Genomic DNA, 10863 nt, shown 5'->3' on the forward strand with positions numbered 1-10863 from the left:
AATTGGAGAATGATACTTTGCAGTATGATATCATCTACCTCGATATCAACATGAGTCGTGGGTGGCTGGCCTGGTGATTAAGATGCCTGTATTCCACACTGGATTGCCTGGATTTGATGCCCGAGTTGCTCTTTTTTCCAGCTTGTTGCTAATGCAGACCCTCAGAGTAACAATTAAGGCTCAAGCAATCCAGTTCTTGCCATCCACCTGGGAGATCTGAGTTGAGTTTTAAACTGGTTTTGACCTTAGCAAACTGCACCCGATGTGGAAAGTTGGAGTCTGGACCAATGGATGGGAGCTCTCCCTTCCTCCCTCTCAAATTCAGAAGAAATACAAATAATAATCAAAAGAACACATTAAAGCATGCACATTTTATAAAAAGAAAAGAAAAATTGTATTCAGGAAGAAAATACATTCTGAAGTTCAGCAAAATGATTGTTTCTGAGAACTAAGGGTGTTGAGTTGGAGAAGAGAAATGAAAATAATTTTCAAAATGCAAACAGGCATTGATATTTTTAATTTCTAATGAATACTTTAATGGATATTTATTGCTACCTTTTGATTTTTCTGTATGGTTGAAATTTTTCACAGTAGAAATTATATTTTGTTTTAAAGCATTTTTCAATTCAGATTCTGTCTAGTCCAGATTCAAACTTTACAATGGAAACTGACTAACCAAATGGCCATCTATGATTCCGAATAAAGTGTTTCTCTAGCTATCATCATCATAGAGTAATCATGCTCATTTTCAAAGAAAACACGTGGTAGAATACTAAAGAGAAAACTGTGCCAGAACTGTAAGAAATTTACTGATTTAATGCATGTCTGTCTTAAGCTAAGGAAAAATATATTTCTCTAACACGCTTTTGGTGATTCTCAAGTGATTTCAGTCTTGCAATGTACTAAATTTGTATTGTAAGTTAAAATGGATCCCAGTTAGTTTCCATAGTCTTATGACTCCCCTGTTAGCACTGCAACTACACCTGCAGTTAACCCCCTTACTCTTGTTTTTGCAACTTCTTGTTTGCTTGGACCACTTTAAAGTGGGAACTGCATCTTGCTCGCAGATGGCTGCATTACATGAACGTCTTGTGCCACATGGACTTCCAGTAAGTATTTTAACAGAGGGGGTAGTAGAATTTCTATCTGTGAGTGGGAGAAATTGCACACAGAAGTTTAAAATAATTTGTAAGGTAATGGGAAATTTTGATCTTTCTGGATTCTGAGCATCAACAAAGCTGGACAGAAGTACAGGTTGCCTGCTTCCTTCATTGTACTAAGCACATACAAGTAAATAGAGTCGCTGAGAGTTGCTGTTGTTTTACAGATTCCTATGTCTGAGTGCTGGAATCACTTCTTAACAGCCACTCTGAACAGCTTTATGACATTGGGCAATTAAAATCCATTCAAAAACTAACATGCATTTCATTGTCCAGATAGAAGGTGATCTTTGGCCAAGTCCCTGGGCATGGTTTCCTGCAGCTATAGGCTCCTGACGTGCACTTAGGTTGGAAGGACTCAAGGAAGGACAAAGGCGGTTGCCAGGCCACACAGCAAAATATCTATCGATCAGAAATGTGGGCTAGAACGAATCAGAAGAAAGCTGCTGTTTTCCTTTTATTGAAAATTCCCCTTATGAATTCTTTTTTTCTATTTCTATTTTATATTTTGCCCTTAGTACAGTTTTTAAAAGATTTCTTTATTTTTATCCAAAAGGCAGATTTACAGATAGAGAAGGAGAGAGAGAGGGAGAGAGTTATTTATTCTGCTGGTTCACTTCCCATATGGCCACAGCAACTGGACCTGGGCTGGTCTGAAGGTAGGAGCCTGGAGCCTCCTCTGGGCCTCCCACACAAGTGCAGGAGATCAAGGACTTGACTCACTTTTTTATTGCTTGCCCAGGCACATTAGCAGGGAGCTGGATCAGAAGTTGAGCAGCCAGGACTTGAGCTGATGTCTATATGGGATGCTGGCAGTGCAGGCTGAAACTTGATGCACTATGCTACAGTGCCAGCTCCACTTTTGACACATTCTAAAAGTCAAGACCAAACTCCATGTGGAAGCAAGGATTATGATTAGACAAACAAGACAGGGAACTGTGGGGCTGTGAAGTAGGCGGGTAAATTTCATCTGCATCACTACTATGTAAAAAGAAATAGGCAGTTATTTAAGAGATCAGAAATACACCAAATAATCACAGTAATTTACCCTGTTAAGATGATGATCATTTCATCGTAGTGTTTTGCAGATTCCTTATCATGGTCAACGATTATGTTTATAATGAAGCTGTATATTACATACATTTTTAAAAAGTGCTTCCAAATTTAGAAAGTAGACACTTTTCAATTGCCTGTTTACCAGCTTTCTTAAAAGCTATCTCAACTGGCCTCCAGGTAGCCAAGTCGATTGGTTGACTGATGTTCCTTGTTCCTATTATCAAGGGTATAGGAGGACTGGTGCCAGACACAGCAAAATGCCCTGGGGAACAGCGGGTTTGCAAATAATTCAAGATCTGGAGTTCAACAGGCCTGTTGCTTGATCAGGCACATTATATAATGTACCATGTAACATATGTATCCGATGCCTAAATTATTTCCTCTTTCACCTTCCCAGTTGTCCTGGGCCCAACAAATTGAATGTAATATGTTTGATTGATTTTCTAAAAGTGGCTGTATCTATATCTCACTCTCAGTAATAGCGTCAAACTATTTTTTGTTTTTTTTAATTTAAGACAGAAGTGATGTAAAATTCTGTCAAGGTTAGATCACTGGCCCCCATGATGGCACAGCATCACCCAGCTGATGAGACCAGTAACACTGGGTGGCGCGAAGGACTCTCCCAGCACAGGAAAAGATAGTCACACTTGCTCCCTCGGGGTTTGGGAATGGGGGTAGACAGCATCGAAGCCTTCATCACTAGAGATGCAAAGCCGAACTGCAGAGAGAGAATGGAAATGCCAGGAATAGATTGAGGAACATTTTGAATCGAGAAAAGCAGGCAGCATAAATTCCCAGAATTCCTCTGGTTCTGGAAAGCTCCAGGTTTAGGGAGTGATTCTGATATTTATCTTTAAAATAAGTGATTTTTGTGAAATGATGTTCACAGATGGGTAAAACTGCTTCAAAACCATATATACCCTCACTAGGGACAGATGGTGGGTTCTAAACCTGGGCCAAAAAGTAGGAACACGTTGTATCATCTCATAGCCTTGTCTAAACACCGGTTCAGGGAGAAGAACTTAGTTGCTTTGAGTTCTAATAAATGTGGGGAATTATTAAGTTATTAGCTTTTTAAAAAAAGTTTCAAACACAAATGTTATGAGCGTCTCAAAAGCAAAAGTTAGAATCTGCTGAAGTGTGGAGGTGGCAGAAATGACAGAGTTATCGACAATGGTCTGTGAACACTTGGGGGCACTCGGCTTTGGAAGCAGACAGTGTATCTTTTGCGTGCCACTGCCTTATTTTTCAAATATATCAGTGCCATTGCTATCAATAAATATGAATTAAGTTGAAACATTATTGAATTTATAGTAACTATTTGTCCTTATTTGTTCTTTTTTTAGTTCAGCATAGAGTTTTATTTTTTCTATTTTATGAATATAAACAAAACAGATTTCAAGTATCTCAAGGTACAGTTCTAAAAGGATAACCTTACTTCTTTTGCTTCCTCTCTCTCCTCCCTTCCTATCTCCCCTAGTTTCTCTCCTTCCTTTTATTCTTTTCTTTCCATTAACGTTTGAAAAGACATAATAATTTTAGTCCAGGCTGTAATTAATTACTAACTATAGAAACTTCAAAAAGTTTAACCAGAAGTGTGAAGGAATACTGGGGAAGATGTGAACACCTACAACAAACTCTAGATCTGAAAAAAAAAAAAAAAAAAAAAAAAAAAAACACCTCAATCAAACCTTAATGGAAATGGTTGTAGCAGGCTTAGAAGTGTTACAGACCTCTTGGCTGGGTGAGAGAATTTGGTGTGAGTCACATTTTTATTCTGGAAAGTAGCTATTTAGAACAATGTAAAAGGAGTGTCATTTTCTACATTAACTTCTGGGTTGCATTGTTAAGAGTCCCAAAGAAAAGATCCTTGGCAAGGATTTGCTGTCTGAAGCATTGTACCACCATCGATCATGTGCCCACTAACGGTCTCGCCTCCCGCTCACCAGCACAGCCGTGCTCTTCCAGGATCACCACCTCATATCTCTCAGACCTGCACATATCTGATTCTGTGTTGCCGTGGCTCTTTGTAGACCAGCATCGCCTGTCCCCTGGACAGCCACAACTGCCTCCCGACTCGTCTGTCTCTATAATGTCTCCTCTACTTACCCTTTCAGTTTAATCTTTTGAACATGCAGATCTTACCAGTCATTTCTTCTAAAAGCTTTAACCTCCGTGTGGAGCCCCAGCTCAGCTGGGTGATAACTACATCTAATTGCGATTAAACCCAAAATGTCTGTTTGCCTCTGTCCTGCATTACTTAGCCTAAGGTGTCTTCTTTATTTTCATATGCAGGGGCATTATTTCCCGAAAAGAAAGATTTTACAGTTACATCCATGTAAACTTTGGCTTTATTATTCTATTTTTTTAATTAAAAGTTGGGCGTACAGAGAGGGAGAGAGAGAGAGAGAGAGAGAAAGAGTTTTCCACCTGCTGGTTCACTCTCAAGATGGCCAGAATTGCCAAGGCTAGAACATGCCTAAAGCAGGACTCAGGGACTTCTTCCAGGTCTCTCATGCAGGTAGCAGAAACCAAAATTGTGAGCCAAGCTCTGCTGCTTTTGCCAGGCCATCACCAGGGTCCTGGATCTGAAATGAAACAGCTGGGATATGAAATAGGGCTCACATGGGATGTTGGCATGACACACAGCAACTTCACCTGCTTGCCGCAATGCTGGCCTTGATTTTATTGTTTTTTTTTATTCTTAAACATTTTAGCACCTGGTTGCCACTGGGCATAGACCATGTTTTACAAATTTTTATATATTAATACATTTCTGATGAACCAAATGCCTATTTACTTTTATAATTTATCATATTGAGTTTTCTTTTTATTGATTTTTGTTTTTATTTGAATCTTTAGATTCTTTGTGTACATATTTGCAAAAGTTAACGTTTAATCTCTTCTGTTTACATTGTTTATTTTATTCCTTCATCATATTGAACTAGCACAAATCAAGAACAGCAATTTCTTTAATTCTTCAATAAGGCAGGGAAGAGTTTTGCAATATAAAGAGAGCTGTGTCCATGTCTCAGAAAACTCTACTTGCTACATTTTTGCCCTGTAATATGTATTATTTAACCATTCTGGTAAGAAAGTGAATGAGGCTTTCCTACAATATTCAGTAACAACAGATAGAACCAGATGGATATTAAAGCCATTCTCGTTTAATTATATTCATTTTTAGATTTGAAGAAACTGAGGCCCAGCCAAAGAGATTTGACCCACATGAAAACTTATATGCAGAACTCAATCTGCAAGACTTTATGACCCTTGGAAGAATGTTGCTTGTAAAAGATTAACTTGATTAGTATTGTAAATGTGGGTTTTAAATACCACTCAATATTTCTGTGCTGATTTTTTATATTAAATTTTAAGAACTGTTTGATAATATAAACTAAAACATTATTAAAACTTAAATTTTGTGACTATTCATATGGCAGAAGCTTTTAGTTCATCTAAGATCTATTTTTCATTTCTTTTTAAATAATAAAACACTCAATATTTAGCAAGAGTTTTGCTAAGTGCGACCACATCACAGCCAATGCCTTTATGCCAGTTTTCAGGTGTGACTTAAGGAAGTTTCCTTAACAGAAAAGGATGTGCTTTTTGTCTCCAGCCGCTCCTCCCACCGGTGAGAAAGCAGGTGTGATGGTTGCACCCACATGAGAACATCAGGAAAGCCACTCATGAGCCTGTCTCTACCCCCTCGGGCGTTTTTTATATGAATAAATTTCTCTGTTGCTTAAGTTACTTTTATTTAGGATTTTCTATCATTTTAAGATACATCTAACTCTGCCCAATAAATCATAGGGTAAACAATAAAAAAAAAAAAAAAGAACACAGTGTCTTAAAGAAAATCTACAATCTCTCGTATCAGAATTCTGGATATGATGTCAAGAGCTTTGAATTTAAAATAACAGTCCTAATAATGATACTGAGAATAGTGACAGTAATAACTGTGTCCTAATGACTTAGGGACCCAGTGGAGAGCAGGCAGGAGTGCTGACTTACCACTGAAACACCAAAACTATCACCTAAATACTTCCAGTGTTGTAATATTTACAATTTTGTGTCCACAATAATATTCTGTTATAAATATCGTGATGTGAATTTGAGATAAGACAATTCATACAACTTGTCATAATTTATGACAACTGGCTTTGGTCCTGAGCCTGATCACAAAATTAGCATTTCTTTCTGATACCGTGTTCATCTTAGGCGATTATTTGGTCAAGGTTCTTTAACCCTTCCAAATCTCATATGAAAACACTTGCCTTGGAAAGCACTCTCCTGCCATTATTGTGCACCTTGCTTTCAATTCTCACTGCCAGGAGAGTCTCCAAACCCCACCTGTGGAAGCTTGAGGTCTGCGTGTCCCAGAAATGCTGCTGAATCTTTCTCTGCTTCCTCAATGGCATGTTAAGCTTCTTTCACAGATTTGTAGGTGCACTTGGCATCTACAAATGGTCCACACATCTCTTGAAAGCAATCAGAGGTTAGGAAAGAGCACCTGACAGGCAGGTGTTTGCAGATTTCCTTATCTGGACACCGTCCCAGGGAACTTTGCATCAGACGCTGAGTTTTCTTTGCGAATTTACCAACATCGAATGCTCTGTTGCCCTCTGTGTTGTGGCCTTGTGTGTGAGGAGCAAAGCAGGAGCTGCACCATCCTGGGAGCAAGACTCACCAGAATCTTCTCAGAGGAAAGTGCAGTAGCCATCCTCCCTCACAAGGCCCAGAGAGGGCAAATGCTGTAAGAGTACCCTCAGAGGCTGAGCTGGAAACCCAGATCTCAGGGAAATCCTCCTCCTCCTCCACCTCCTCCTCCTCCTCCTACTACTACTACTTCAAACAACTTGCTATAGGTCTCCCTGTTGTGTATTCTTGGAACATCACACTTTTGGGGGGACATTTAAATTCATTTATAGTTTGATGCTATTTTGTGGTGGTTTGGCATGTTTTTCCTACAGGGGCAGCGGTGATGGTTCTTTTAGCTCAGCCCAATGCTGGACACATAGTACATGTTCAGTGCATATTGACTGAAACAGGGAATAAGATCATGTAAGAGACAGCACATCATACAAAAGCTGTAAAGTGAACATGAAAGCAAGGCCAATATGATTTGGATTTCAGAGCTATCACAAACTTCTGGACTTCAGGCAAATTAGTATCTACATGAGAAGTCATTTTTTTTCCATTTAAAGTAGGGATAGCATCTACTTCATTTGGAGCATTGTGAAAATGAGTAAGATAATATGCATGCAAAACACACTGGCAGAGTCTTGACCATGAGCCTACAGGTGCAGATGAGTGCCCGCCAGCATGGTGTGCTTCAAAGTCATCCGCTGTGTCCATGCTAGGTTAGCAACAGAAACACTTGAACTTCTTAGGGAAAAATTACCGGTGACAAGCAGAAAGATCTTAGATGACTAAGCTCAGGCAGATGTTTCTTCTGCACCTGAAATTTCTTCCCTATGTGGCCAGAGGCTTCATCCTCTGATCTTTTTAGGCAGGCATTTGCGATCCTTTGTTATCCTGCGATTCATCGACTGGATATTTACTGAGCATCTGTGACATGTGAAGTATTGGACTAGGCTCTGGGAATACAAGGAGGAGCAAGCTTAGGAGCACTGTTTAAGTGTTAGTAAGTCCTGGATGGATCCAGGGCCTCAGGTATTCTAACATCATGGCAAACAGTCACAAACACGATTTGGTGTTGCACATTTACTTAATCCCTAGCTCTGTCTCATACCTTGTCTAGCCATTACTAGGACTGTGGGACACAGACTTCATGGTTTCCATGTCACAGGCAGGAAAGTACAAGTCCTATGACTACAATGACATTGTTGATGTGTGAATTCAGGTCTGTGTGACAACACAACCATTATTTTTCTTTCTGCAATGCCTGCCAGTCAAAGACTTGAATGGTCTAATTGATTTCAGAGGCAATGGATAGGCTGTATTTTATAATTTGTTTCCTTTAATTATGTTGGACCCATGTATGATTGCTTAAGTTCTTATAATAACCGATATATAAACAGAGGTTCCTAAATGTTGGCTTTTCACTGGCAAGTGGAAACTGCCTGTATCTGGTAGAAAGAATTTTTAAGAACTATCATAAATTAGAAGTTATGGCCCAAAAGTGTTTCTTTTAAGCCTTGGGTACCAAATTGATATCCTTGGGACTCCTTAAGAACATGGATATGGTACTGGCCATTTTGTTTGATGTCATGTTATCACGAGTAGAGAAATTAGGCTGTCAAAAAAAAACAACTGCTTGGCTAAAACACAACTGTTAAGCTTAGGTTTTGGACCATGAGCTTCTTGAAATAGGGATTCATCCCCAGGATCTGTAAAAAGATATGGAGCTAAATTCAATTCTTGACATAGAGAAGCATAAGAAATGTTTGTAGTTCAAAGGAGAAAACTCCCATAATCCTCCTGGGAGTGTCGCAGCAGGATTTGGGGTTAGTGTGATACAGAACAAATGGAGAACAAGTGAAATTTGTCATTCAGTACTCCCTTAGAAATTCCAGAGTCTTTGACTTAATATCTTTTTGGTGGGCAAACCTTGGAGAGATTCAAATGGGACAGAGGTCCTAGCTCTATGTTTGTAAGAATCCACATGCTGGTCAGAAGACTACTGTAGGATAAAGATGGTATGGGACTAGTAATGTGATCCTGGCAAAGGAACCACAGAAACTGTATTCTGGGGGATCAGCTTAAACCTGCCTTCCCTAGTTCTTGCTCCAAAACAAAGTGACATCATCAGTGGAATTTCAGTAGTTGCATGTAGCTTTTGATCAGAAGAAGGTTTTTGGGGCATCCGAGGTGAATGCAGGCATCTGTTCACAGTGCTGGCTCTGAGGAGCAGCACTCGCTGAGGTGTTTTTTCCCTCTAGGCCCTGAATGTTATGACTCCTGCTGACCATCAATCCCTGGAACAAAGAAAAGACTCTACCCAAGAAGCCTGACTTCTATAGCGACATGGTGACATTGCCCAGGCTATAGTCAAAGCCATATACAAAAAGATATTCCAATAAGTGTTATTTTAAAAGTTACAATGTATAACAATCAGGGAACCTTGTTTATACATATGATAGAGCATAATCAAGGTATTAAAATTATACTTGTGAAGTTTTAATCAGTAGTACATATCTGTTTTGCCATGAAGGAGAAATGTAGGACATATATTTTAAAGATATGAGTAGTCGTAATTAGAAACCAATTTTGAAATAGATGTAAATATTATAATTGAGTGTAGGTGATTTTATTTGTTGTTTTGTTTTCTAAACTTTCTACAATGAACAGATATTATCCTATTTGTGCAGAATGAGCTATTCCCCAATTCTTAAGAGGAAAAAATTCGCAGATCTCAATGATGCTTATTTAAGAGCTACTGTCTTGAGTAGGCATTAAAAGGAGCGATGAGTTGGCTGGAATACCAAAAGCACTCCTCTTTAGAGTTTTGCCAATTGAGTATGTTAAGCTAGAAAAAAAAATTACTGAAACAAAAGTAATGTTTGTCTCCTTAACCAAATGAAAATTCTGTAGTTTAGATGAGTCCCAGGCAACAACAAAATTGAAATATTTTCACCTTGTGGTAAGACCACCTTATCCATTACAGTGGCTGTCAGTGGTGCCCAAGTTAGGCTCGAATTCAGAGAATGAGGGTACCCCTATCCATTTTCCATAGGAATCAGTGACTGCAACTGAGAGAAGCAAGAGAGAGTGTCGCATTGGTGTTTAGCCTTCATTCTGTTAAGTCATTATTAGGAAAATCTGAAGACTACTCACTCACAACCTCCCATTGGCATTGAAGCAGCAGATCTCACATCACACAGGAAGAGCTGCTCATTGTTATTTCCTAAATAAGCAGACACAAGCAGTATAAGACATTATGAAACTATCATTGTGCTATGGGCCCTTCTTGTAACAATGGCCTGGTGAATCTAAATCAGATGAATCTATTTCTTAATGCTTTTCTGCCACACAGGTGTGATTTTTGCTAATATTACATAATGCATTACATATTTCTATTATTTTAATTGGTATATAGTAAAAACAATTTATGATACTGTCATTTGGCTTAATTTGAGAGCATTTTAAAGTGACAAATTTCTTTTTCTATGAGAATCCATACAGAACTATTCAGAGTCATTAGTCACTGGCTACTTTGGCACATTGTGGTTAAACATTCATCCAGAAATAAAATGGGAATGCTCTCCCATGATCACAGCCAAAGCACTCCAAGAAGTTTCTTCAAGCTTCTTGGCTGGTTATTGCATTTTTTCCTTTTTTTTCTCTTTCTTGCTTTTAAGGAAAGGGAATTGCATTCATGGAAGCCCTTGAATATGCCAGAGACCATTGTCAGCACTTTCAAAGCTCTTATGTTCATCTTAGCAATGAGTCTCAGAGATGAAAATTCCATTTTCCAAAATTCAGACAATTTGTTCAGGCGGCTAGGGCAGCCTTACAGCCACATGCCTTTTACCCACACTCAATGTCTCTCTAGCAAGAAACAGTCACGTTTTGTATCAGACAGGCTGCTGTCTCTTCTGTTCACCAACTGGATCCTGACTCAAGTCAACTATAAAATTGGCTCTGAGACTTGAACACTGTGTATTTTTGCAGTTGATATTGT

The sequence above is a fragment of the Ochotona princeps genome, chromosome 8, assembly GCF_030435755.1.
Source record: "Ochotona princeps isolate mOchPri1 chromosome 8, mOchPri1.hap1, whole genome shotgun sequence".
NCBI classification, from domain to species: Eukaryota; Metazoa; Chordata; class Mammalia; order Lagomorpha; family Ochotonidae; genus Ochotona; species Ochotona princeps.